The 13,043-nt window shown below is 36.6% G+C and overlaps 1 long non-coding RNA gene across 2 annotated transcripts in view; it reads left to right on the top strand.

The window, feature by feature from the left end:
* Positions 1–13,043, top strand: part of LOC134810681 (uncharacterized) — a 544,505-nt gene that overhangs the window by 306,430 nt on the left and 225,032 nt on the right. For both annotated transcript variants that reach the window (XR_010159286.1, XR_010159285.1), the window contains exon 3: positions 898–931. This is a non-coding gene — a long non-coding RNA (uncharacterized LOC134810681). The remainder of the gene's footprint in view (positions 1–897; positions 932–13,043) is intronic.

Here is a 13,043-nt window from a genome sequence, read left to right on the forward strand (position 1 = left end):
GATGCAGGGTTTAACCATGTTGGCCAGGCTGGTCTTGAACTCCTGACCTCAGGTGATCTACCCACCTCGGCCTCCCAAAGTGCTGGGATTACAGGTGTGAGCCACCACAACTGGCCCAGGAGACCATTTTTCAAAGTGAAGTAACCCAGGAATGGAAAACCAAATATTGTATTTTTTTAAAATTATACTTTAAGTTTTAGGGTATACGTGCACAACGTGCCGGTTTGTTACATACGTACACATGTGCCATGTTGGTGGTATTTCTTACTTATAAGTGGGAGCTAAGCTATGAGGATGCAAAGGCATAAGAATGAGATAATGGACTCTGTGGATTTAGGGGGAAGGATGGGAGTGGGGTGAGGGATAAAAGACTACACATTGGGTATAGTGTACACTGCTTGAGTGATGGGTGCACCAAAATCTCAGAAATCAGCACTAAAGAACTTACCAATGTAACAAAAATCCACCTGTTTCCTAAAAATATGGAAACAAAATAAAATATATACATATATTTATTCACAAGTTGATATGCCTAGATAAAGCAAAATGTTAGTAAAGAAGCAACATATGTAAAAGGACCACAGAGGAACAAAAGGGAAATATGTTTGGACTAAAGCCTTGGTATAAGTGTGAATAGCATCTAGAGATGATCTCTAAGTGTTTGTTGGCAGGATGTTGTATGATGAGACTTAGAATAATTAAATTGCCATCCAGTTGGAACCCAATCAAATGCTGACCTAGGATGAGGTAATTATTTTTAGTTGGTAACTAGATACTCAAAAGGTTTTTCATATCATCTGTGTAGTTCACTCCACCTTGACAAGATCAACCAATCAATTGCAATTAGCCATCCATTCCTTCATCTCATTACTGTTCTTTTCTTGTTTTCCTTTTCAGCAACAATGGCCATGAGGGATTCAAGGATTATGCGGTAAGGTAAATCTTAGTTTCCATTTTACCACTTTTTAAAGCACCAACCACTTATGAGATCTCAACTACTTTTATAATGAATTTCTAATTTATGATTATAATTCTTGCTGTCATTTTATGAAACACAATGTTATTGAAAACAAGAAAAGTTGTTCTGCCTTTGCTATCTTGTCCCTGGTGCATTTTTAGTCCTTCTCATCTCTGTTACTCTCTTCATACTTTTTATTGTCTGCTTCTTGCTCTATGAAGGCAGGTATTATGTCTGACTTATTCAGTGTAGTGTCCTCACTAGCCAGACCATGACTGAAAAACAATAGTTACCAAATAGATGTTTATTAAATCTTGTTTTCTGAAGCATAAATATCTTCCTGTTTTCCTGTAATCTTTTGGAACTGTTGTGTATGTATTTCTAGAAATCTGGGTGTAGATACATTCATAAGTAGACATGGATCAATCACACATATATATATTTTATTTTTATTATTTCTTTCTAACTTTTATTTTGGGTTGGGGGTACATGTGCAGATTTGTTTGTTACATGGGTAAATTGTGTGTTTTGGGGATTTGATGTACAGATTATTTCATCACCCAGGTAATAAGCATAGTACCCAATAGGTAGTTTTTCATTTCTCATCCTCCTCCCACCTTCCTCTCTCAATTAGGCTTTGGTGTCTATTGTTCTCTTCGTATCCATGTGTATTCAATGTTTAACTCTCATAAGTGAGAACATGCAGTATTTGGTTTTCTGTTCATGTGTCACTTAGGATAATGGTCTTCAGTTCCATCCATGCTATTGCAAAGAACATGATCTCATTCTTTTTAATGGCTGTGTGGTATTCCATGGTGTATATATGCCACATTTTCTTTATCAGTCCACCATTGATGGACATTTATGTTGATTCCATGTCTTTGCTATTGTGAATAGTGCCACGGTGAACATATGCATGCACGTTATCTTTATGTTGGAATGATTTCTATTTCTTTAGGTATATATGCAGTAATGGGATTGTTGGGTTGAATGGTAGTTCTGTTTTCAGTTATTTGAAAAATCTCCAAACTCCCTTCAACAGTGACTGAACTAATTTACATTCCCACCAGCAGTGAATACGTGTTCCCTTTTCTCCTCAACCTTGCCAGCAGCTGTTGCTTTTTGACTTTTTAACAATAGCCATTCTGATTGGTGTGAGACAATATCTCACTGTGGTCTTGATTTGCATTTCTTTAATGATTAGTAATGTGGAGCATTTTTCCACATGCTCATTGGCTGTATGTATGTCTTCTTGTGTCTGTTCATGATCTTTGACCATTTTTTTGGGGTTGACCATTTTTTTGACCATTTAATGGGGTTGCTTGTTTTCTGTTTGTTGGTTTGTTGAAATTCTTTATAGATTCTGGATATTATACCTCTTTTGATACATAGTTTGCAAATATTTTCTCCCATTCTGGAGGTTGTCTCTTTACTGTGTTGATAATTTCTTTTGCTGTGCAGAAGTGCTTTAGTTTAATTAGGTCCCATTTGTCAATTTTTGTTTTTGTTGCAATTGCTTCATCATGAAATCTTTGCCAGGGCCTATGACCAGAATGGTATTTCCCCAGATTTTATATTTTATATAAGTTCTTGATGAAGCATTGTTAAGCATTTTATACAATGAACTTGAGAGAGTACCTGGGGTTCTGAAAAAGCATCTTCAACTACTTCACAAAGAATTTTTACAAAATATGACATTCTACATTTTCTATGGGATAATTGTGTCTGTACTATCTAAGAGTCTCTGGATTCTTTATATTTTTCTAATTTCCATTGAACTTTTGGGTCTCATAGAAAGGAGGCAAGCTGAAGTTGTTACATTAACTAACTAATGAATCAGTTAACCAACAGGCCTTGACTTCCTCCTATGTGAAAGTGACTGGACGAAGTGATTAGACATTGGTGTGCCTGCCTTTGAACTGAAGGCCTTGTTACTGTAGAAGTGTAAATCCCTGTGCCTCCTTTTTCAACACACCTGTTTGGTTTAAAAACAAATATAAGATCTACATTCTATAGAGAACAGAAATTTTCTATACTTTTAATGGCTTCCAAAATGTCTGGATAATTTCATAGTATTAGTGAATATCATGAAAGAGAATAGGAAGTAAAAAAAAAAAGTGAGAAAATGAAACTTTTACTGCTTAAAAAACAGTGGCAAGTTCCCTGAAGTGGTAAATGGACCATCTGTGTGCTCTGGCACCAGAAAATGTATAATTTCTTTAAAAGTACCAGTACCTAGCTGTCCTTTTGAATGTATATCTGAAATAATGTATGTATTGTATATGAAAATAAAGCAGGGAGACAGAGTGTACTTTTAAAGCACAGTGTGCATATTTACTTCAAAGCTATTGTCAACAAGAATACAATTTATTAATTTAGGTAAATATAAAGAGTCAGGCTTTTTTTTGTTTATTGGTTTGTTTGTTTTTTTTCTTCTTCAATAAGGGTAAGTAGATCACACCTCGAAAATCTGTCTGCTCCCGTTTGGAAAACGATTGCCTTGAATCTTGAACACCTTATTGGAAATACTACAGACATTGCAGTTGGAAAGGGGTAACTTCAGTTCTGACGGAACCCACTATCTCTCCCAGAAGTCATAGGGCTTGTATGTTCGGGAACACCCAAGTCCTACCAATAGCTTTTATAGTTGTTCAGCATTAAACTCAGAGTCAAGGGAAAGAATTTGTTATGTCCTTTGTCTCGTTTAAATTTCTTCCTTCTTTTCAGTGCTGGTTGAGTATGTATGAAGTTTACAGCAACACAGAAATCAGAGATTAAACATCTTGGTAGAATTAATTTAGTGTCCAGCATTGTACTTTTTTCTCTATGAATGCAAATTTCCTGTTCACCTTAAAACTCTCTGTGGGGAGGAAGTAGCAGTTATCAGAGGTGATAACATGGAGACCCAACCAGTAACCTTTTAGCAAAGCACAAGTTTCTAGAATTTCTTTTTTTAAATCCTTAATAATAATCTTTTATGTATTTATTTATTTTTATTAAAAAATTTTTACATTTTTTATTTCCATAGGATTTTGGGGAACAGGTGGTGTTTGGTTACATGAGTCAGTTCTTTAGTGGGGATTTGTGAGATTTTGGTGCACCCATCACCCAAGCAGTATACAATGAACCCAATTTGTAGCTTTTTATCCCTCACCCCCTTCCTGCCCTTTTCCCTGCCAGTGCCCAAAGTCCATTGTATCATTCTTAGGCCTTTACATTCTCATAGCTTAGCTCCCACTTATGAGTGAGAACATATGATGTTTGGTTGTCCCTTCCTGAGTTACCTCACTTAGAATAATAGTCTCTAATCCCATCCACGTTGCTGTGAATGCCATTAATTCATTCCTATTTACGGCGGAGAAGTATTCCATCATATATATATGTGTGTATATATATTATACACATATATATCATACATATACATGTATATATACACACATATATGTAGATATGGATAATATGTATATATACATATATGTGTATATATGGATAAACTGATATACATGTATGTATGATATATGTGTATTATATGTATATATACATATATATCTCATATATACATATATACATATGTGTGTATATATATCTCATATTATATCTATATATTATATATAATTCATATATATCTCTCTCAGTTTGTATATATTTCTATATATTATATATATATATATAATTCATACATATATATCTCTCTCTCTCACAGTTTCTTTATCCACTCTTTGATTGATGGGCATTTGGGCTGGTTCCATATTTTGTAATTGTGAATTATGCTGCTATAAACATGCGTGTGCAAGTATCTTTTTCTTATAATGACTTCTTTTCCTCTGGGTAGATACCCAGTAGTGGGATTGCTGGATCAAATGGTAGCTCTACTTTTAGTTCTTTAAGGAATCTTTACACTGTTTTCCATAGTGGTTGTACTAGTTTACATTCCCACCAACAGTGTGGAAGTGTTCCCTTTTCACCACATCCACGCCAACATTTATTATTTTTGACTTTTCAATTATGGCCTTTCTTGAGGGAGTAAGGTGGTATGGCATTGTGGTTTTGATTTGCATTTCCCTGATCATTAGTGATGTTAAGCATTTTTTCATATGTTTTTTGTCCATTTGTATATCTTCTTTTGAAAATCATCAAAAACAAAGGTAAATATGTAGGACTTAAACTAAAGAGCTTCTGTACAGCAAAAGGAACAGTCAGCAGAGTAAACAGACAACACACAGAATGGGAGAAAATCTTCACAATCAACAGAATTGGTTTTCTTCCACCATTCCTCTTCAGGAAGCCCTTTCCAGATGAAGGTCGGCATTGCATTTCCGCCAAGCTGGTCTCCTTTCAGTTTTTGGCAAGGGTCAGGGTCTTTTGCACCTCTGCACCTTCTCATTTGCTGTTCCCTGAGCCTGGAACACTCTCTGCTGGGTGAATTTCTACTTATCCCTCAGATCTCAGCTTAAATATTTCCCCTTCACAGGAGTTGTTTGTCCTTTGACTTAATTTACGTTGTGTGTATTTTGCCTCTAAAAGAGATTTGTAAAAGTTAGAATTTTAAAGTTGAACCAAAGAGAAATTGTTGTCATTTGTGACCAAACCAAAATTTATTTATTGTTGATTTTTTAAAAAATCATCTCTGTTTCTGAATGACATTAACGACACTATATTTTTTTTCTCTTTTTCAATAATGATTCTTTCTTTTTCTCTGGTATTGAGTTTCTTCTCTTTACATTGTGGTGATTTCTTTTTCACTTTTCCTTCTCCTAAGTTTTCATAATTTTAGCTTGGTTGCCTTACAGATTATCACTTAACTCTATTTTTTTCTCCCCTCATTTTTATTGCAAATATCACACATACTAAAAAGTGCATGAAATTTACAGATACCATTTAAAAACTCGTTATAGAACAAACATTTGTGTAACTGCTAGTCACTTCTTGAAGTAACCATTATCCTGACTTAAAAAAAAAGATTTCCTTGCTTTCTTTACTATTCATTTATGTATACTTAAATGATATAGTTTAGTTTTGCCTATTCTTGAAATTTACATGTACAGAAAAATGCTGTATATATTTTTTGTGGCTTGTTTTTATTCAATATTAAAGACTTACCAGTTATTGAATGCATTTGTAGATTATTTCTAAAATTTGTTTATCTGTTTTACTATTAATGGAATACAATTTGGGTTGCTTCTAGATGTATATTTTCAGGTATATATCCTGGTGTATATGTGCATGAGTCCCTCTTGGATATATAGGCTTAATTTTGTTGGATCATTGGGCATTTATACCTTTATTTTTACTAGATAATGGCAAACTCTTTTACAAAGTCGTTGTATCAATGAACACTTCTACCAGCAGTGAGTTCCCATTGCTCAGCATTTTTGCCAATGTTTGATATTATTAGACTTTTATATATTTTTTATCCTTTTAATGTGTGTATTACTGATAACTAAGTAGGTTTCATGGCTTTCTACATGTTTATGTGCCATTTGGATGCCTTCTTTTGGTTAGCTGTTTGTCCATTTTCCCCTTGGGTACCTGCTTTTTTTCTATTGATTCATGTGAGATTTGTATATCACAGAGCGGTGGGAGTGAGGAGGGCTGTGTTCCATGCAGTCATTCAGAAACCCAGGCTCTTCCAGTCAGTAGTTCTATTACGTCCTGGAACCTTGGAATCCTTCACCAGATCATCCACATTTGGCCAGCATCTGAGGAGAGACATAACGTAAGAGGAGGAGGATCATGTGGAAAGTTTTACAGGAGTCAGGCCTGTATATCGGTGCTGTATATCGGTCACTTCCGCCTAAATTCCAGTGGCCAGATGCCAATTATATGGTCCCGGGGAAATACAAGTGAGGTTCGGAAATATGCTCAGAGCGCTCACGATAAAAAGGACATTGGTTTGGTGAACCCAAAGCACTGTCTCTGCCATATATCCCATGATCATGATGATAGATGATATTCTCCTTTATCATTTTCTAAAAGCTTTATAGTTTTTCAGTTTACATTCGAACGTTTAATTTGTAGTTATTTTTGGTGTGAAGTAGGCAGCTGATTTCACATGTTAATTAATTTAGATGTCCAATTTTTCTACCATCATCTTTAAAAATCTGTCCTTTCTTGATCCATAATGTGGCATTTATCATTGATCAAGAGTCAATATTTGGGTGAGTGTATTTTAAGGTTCTCTATTCTGTTTTGTTACTCTATGGATCTTCACTGTGTCAATATCACATACATCACATTGTATACATATACAATGCCTTTTTTAAAATGAGAAACCAAGGGAAAAGTGTCTGTCTATAACTGCCTCACTCAGGCCTTAAAGAAGGTATTTAACTGTTGTAGGTGGAATGTCTCTACAATGGAGAGGATAATAGACTACTAAGACAGTTGATGGGTTAGGTTTAATTTATCAAAGGTACTGTTTAATATTAAATAAAATTCATACTATTTGGGCCTATAGAGTATTTATATTTAAGTTGATTATATATTTCTTTAAAATGGTAAAGCAATTTAAATGACAATTTAGTACATTTGACTTATGTCACTTCTTAGTCTCTTTCTGCTGCATTAATGATTGTGTTCTCTTGTGAAAATTAGCAACATGAAGCACTTTCTCTTACAAGAACTTTTGTTTCGTTTATTTTCTCACCAATTTTGTGTCTTTCTCCTTTTTATCTTTGTTTGTTTTCTGGAGGTTTTAATCTCTCTTAATCTGAATAGCATTCATTTGTATAGAATGATCTTCAGCCATTTGCTAAAAGCCCCATTCCATTATTTTCTCAGTTGATTTCCTTTCCTTTTTTTATTTAATGCAAAAGAATGAGTTCTTTTTGCTTTTATATCTTTGAAGAGTCCCTTATGAATCCACAGAATCTATTTCTTGATGCTTGCATTTTTTTCTATGAAACTATAGCTGATTTCTTCTTTTTGCAGTTCCAACTCTCTTCTATAGTCATGCATTTTTATAGCTTCCTCCCCTACTCCAGTGGTTCCCCACCTGTTCACTCATGAGCCATGAGTGGCTCACAAACCTGTTTCAGGTGGCCCATAAGTCTCCTGTCAGCTCACCGCCCAGCCTTCACAAGCAAAGTGGGTCACCAACGAGGCCTTCTCATGCTTCCTAGCAACTGGTAGGGCCCAAACCCACCTGCTCTGCAGTTTCTCCTCCCACCATGGAAAAAAAAAACCCTTCATTCAAGTTTATGACTCATAACGTTATAAATGAAGCATAACAGAGTAATCTGAATAATAAAAAAATGCCCTACCACCTCACACCATACCAATAGGAAGTCCACATTTCTTTAAGACTTGCGAACCAAGTATGAACTCAGTCACAAACTCAAAATCACCTTGCAAAATGTCATGGTTTTATTTATCAATAAGTAAACTCAGCCTAGATTTAAAAACCTGCCTTGGCTTGGTAGTAGAAAATTTGCCAGCTCCAGAAAATTCTCTAACTTCTAGTCTAGCACTTGGTTCCTTAGTAGGGAAAGAGTGGTAATTAGCCAAATGAGCGTTCTCCACTGTCTGGATTTTTCTCTTTCTCCTAGGTTGGATTGGGGTCCAAATCCAAATCACATATGCCATAGGGTGTCGTGTGGGGAGGTTGGCATGTGTTTCTGATTACCTTCTATGCTGGTTTGCCTCTTCTGAGGTGGAATTCGTCCCTTCAAGCCTTGGGCTGTACTACCTAAGTCTGCATCACCTACTGCTGATGTCAGCCATTTCTCCATGGCTCCCAGGGGTTGGCTTCTCTTATTCTGTTCTCTCCTGACTCTGTGCTGCCCTCATAACAGCCATGAGGCCTCTTCTGGACTATCAGTCCCTCAGCCACTTGTGTGCATACTTAGTGGCAGGGTGGAGGGGGAAAGAGTGTGAGACGGTGGAGGCCAAAGGCTTTCCGTACAGCACTTTGGTATGCTCAGGATTCTAGGAGTTTTCTTTGAGGTCTGTCTTCTTAGAAATATTCTTCAGTCATTGCTTCTTTACTGTTTTATGTACCATGTTGGCTTGGTAGTAGAACACTTAATCTTGTCAGTTCCAGAAAATTTACTGACTTTTAGTCTAACATTTTGTCCCTTAGTAGGGAGGGGGTGGTAATTAATGAGCCAAATGAGGATTCTAGAAGAATCCTATGTGGCTTGCAGCCTTTCAGTTTATGCCCCAGCCTTTCAAGGGGGCTGCTTGGGAATCTTCTGTTCTGCTTGGGGATCTTCTCTGAGCTTTCTGTTATCCTGCTGCTCCTGGGGGCTGGCTTGGGATCCAGGTGCTGCTGCTCTCTTTCCTCTCTTTGACAAGGGATGGAGCCCTCTTCTTCCTCTGGGTGGGTGATGGTATTACATTACCCTGCATTCATCCACTCCATGGTTTAGATCATGTGGGTCCTCCAGGATTTGGTGCTTTATACTGAATCCAACCTCTTGAATTAAAAAAAGAAAACTTTTCTCCTTTAAGTGTCTGACTCTTGCAACTGAAAAGATGTAGCTTTTAGGATTGTTGTCTCTGCTCTAGATTTATAAAAAATTGATTTCAGAACTAAACAGCCAAGAATGTAATGTTTTATTCCCTTCCCCAAGTCTCTTCCCTAAGGTAAGTGCATGTTGAAAGACATTACTGCTGCTTGAATTGGGGGTTGGGGATGGAAAGTGAGGAATGGAGCCACTCACATAGAGATTTGACTAAAATATTACCTTTTTGAATCTGTCTTTCTTTATGGAAAGTGTGTGATAATCACAAAATGGTCTATCTCTCCTTCATTTATCATTCTCTCAGTAGTGCTACCATATTAGAAAATCCAGTGACTTATAAGTACATGAAAAGACTAAATAATTGTAATAAGCTATTGCCTATAACAAAGTCAGTTGCCAAGTCCTGTGAATTCTTCCTTCACAAAATCTCAGAGGACTAGACACTTAAAAAAGAGTCATGACATTCTAAAATATTTAGAAATATATTACTTCATTTGTAATTTTAATTATAATGATACAGGTATTTTAATGGAGGCGATGTGAGAGTATCTTAGACCCATTTTGCACTTCTGACCTACAGAGTGGTAAGAAAATAAACTGGAATTGTTTTAAGACACTGTGTTTGTGGCAATTTGTTATAGCAGCCATGGAAGATGAATACAGGATTCTTAAATCTGATTGGCACAGTCTAGGCTATGTGTCTAAGCTCCAAATAGGAAAACTGGAAAAATGAGTGTGTGTTTTCAGTTTCTCTACTGGGGAAATGGGCTCTGCTGTCACTAAGACTCATGAGAACACAAGAAGTATGTTCTAATGCTGGTAGCTCACCCAACCACCAGACAAATACTATTGACTACAAGAGTTTTTATACAGTGGTTTCCAAATGTGTTAGATAGCAGGGCCTCTATTTTCTATGTTTTATTGGCATATCTCCAGAACCTCATCTGGAAAGGCTGCATTAGAAATAATAATGATAAAGAGCATAGCACAGTGCCCAGTATATAGTACACACTCAAAAAATGTGGTAGTCTCTTTGTGGTTGCTATTGCTAAGCTACACTAAGCCCTCAACCAACAAGTCTGATTATTGTAGAAAACTACTGTCCTATTAGACTTCTTGTGAAAGGGAAAAAAATACTCTGGTGCAAACTATGGGAAGATTGAGGCAGTGGAACCTCAGTAGATGATCAGGAAGTAGATGAGGAGCTAGGCATGAGGAGAGAGAAAGAGTAGCCTGGCAGTGAAGTCCAGTCCTCTGAGATTCTGTGAAGGAAGGATTCACAGGGCTTGGTAACTGAGTTTTTCTTTTCTTTTTTTTTTTTTATTTTGTTAAATGATTAACATTGGTTTGTTTGTTCTTTTTTATTTTATTTTATTTTATTATTATTATACTTTAAGTTTTAGGGTACATGTGCACAATGTGCAGGTTAGTTACATATGTACACATGTGCCATGCTGGTGTGCTGCACCCATTAACTCGTCATTTAGCATTAGGTATATCTCCTAATGCTATCCCTACCCCCTCCCCCCACCCCACAACAGTCCCCAGAGTGTGATGTTCCCCTTCCTGTGTCCATGTGTTCTCATTGTTCAATTCTCACCTATGAGTGAGAACATGCGGTGTTTGTTTTTTTTTTGTCCTTGCGATAGTTTACTAAGAATGATGATTTCCAGTTTCATCCATGTCCCTACAAAGGACATGAACTCATCATTTTTATGGCTGCATAGTATTCCATGGTATATATGTGCCACATTTTCTTAATCCAGTCTATCATTGTTGGACATTTGGGTTGGTTCCAAGTCTTTGCTATTGTGAATAGTGCCACAATAAACATACGTGTGCATGTGTCTTTATAGCAGCATGATTTATAGTCCTTTGGGTATATACCCAGTAATGGAATGGCTGGGTCAAATGGTATTTCTAGTTCTAGATCCCTGAGGAATCACCACACTGACTTCCACAATGGTTGAACTAGTTTACGGTCCCACCAACAGTGTAAAAGTGTTCCTATTTCTCCACATCCTCTCCAGCACCTGTTGTTTCCTGACTTTTTAATGATCGCCATTCTAACTGGTGTGAGATGGTATCTCATTATGGTTTTGATTTGCATTTCTCTGATGGCCAGTGATGGTGAGCATTTTTTCATGTGTTTTTTACCTGCATAAATGTCTTCTTTTGAGAAGTGTCTGTTCATGTCCTTTGCCCACTTTTTGATGGGGTTGTTTGCTTTTTTCTTGTAAATTTGTTTGAGTTCATTGTAGATTCTGGATATTAGCCCTTTGTCAGATGAGTAGGTTGCGAAAATTTTCTGCCTTTTTGTAGGTTGCCTGTTCACTCTGATGGTAGTTTCTTTTGCTGTGCAGAAGCTCTTTAGTTTAATTAGATCCCATTTGTCAATTTCAGGTTCTGTTGCCATTGCTTTTGGTATTTTAGACATGAAGTCCTTGCCCATGCCTATGTCCTGAATGGTAATGCCTAGGTTTTCTTCTAGGGTTTTTATGGTTTTAGGTCTAATGTTTAAGTCTTTAATCCATCTTGAATTAATTTTTGTATAAGGTGTAAGGAAGGGATCCAGTTTCAGCTTTCTACATACGGCTAGCCAGTTTTCCCAGCACCATTTATTAAATAGGGAATCCTTTCCCCATTGCTTGTTTTTCTCAGGTTTTTCAAAGATCAGATAGTTGTAGATATGTGGCGTTATTTCTGAAGGCTCTGTTCTGTTCCATTGATCTATATATCTGTTTTGGTACCAGTACCATGCTGTTTTGGTGACTGTAGCCTTGTAGTATAGTTTGAAGTCAGGTAGCATGATGCCTCCAGCTTTGTTCTTTTGGCTTAGGATTGACTTGGCGATGCGGGCTCTTTTTTGGTCCCATATGAACTTTAAAGTAGTTTTTTCCAATTCTGTGAAGAAAGTCATTGGTAGCTTGATGGGGATGGCACTGAATCTGTAAATTACCTTGGGCAGTATGGCCATTTCCATGATATTGATTCTTCCTACCCATGAGCATGGAATGTTCTTCCATTTGTTTGTATCCTCTTTTATTTCATTGAGTAGTGGTTTGTAGTTCTCCTTGAAGAGGTCCTTCATGTCCCTTGTAAGTTGGATTCCTAGGTATTTTATTCTTTTTGAAGCAATTGTGAATGGGAGTTCACTCATGATTTGGCTCTCTGTTTGTCTGTTATTGGTGTATAAGAATGCTTGTGATTTTTGTACATTGATTTTGTATCCTGAGACTTTGCTGAAGTTGCTTATCAGCTTAAGGAGATTTTGGGCTGAGACCATGGGATTTTCTAGATATAAAATCATGTCATCTGCAAACAGGGACAATTTGACTTCCTCTTTTCCTAATTGAATACCCTGGTAACTGAGTTTTTCATAGGGAATGGATTTAAAAAGAGTCAAGGCAGCTGCAAGGTTTGTATCCTAGAGACTATTCAAAAAGTAGTGGTACCAAATGGAGACTTAGGAAAAGGAGCTGTTTGGGGGCAAATTTTTGGTTTATTTTTAGATTTCCTTTAGGAAATTTGAAATTGGGGCTAGAATCAGTTGAAGTGTTGGGCTTGACCAGGTACAGTGACTCACTTACCCATAATCCCAATATTTTGGGAGGCCAAGG

Source organism: Pan troglodytes, chromosome 7 (genome assembly GCF_028858775.2).
Source record: "Pan troglodytes isolate AG18354 chromosome 7, NHGRI_mPanTro3-v2.0_pri, whole genome shotgun sequence".
Taxonomy (NCBI): Eukaryota; Metazoa; Chordata; class Mammalia; order Primates; family Hominidae; genus Pan; species Pan troglodytes.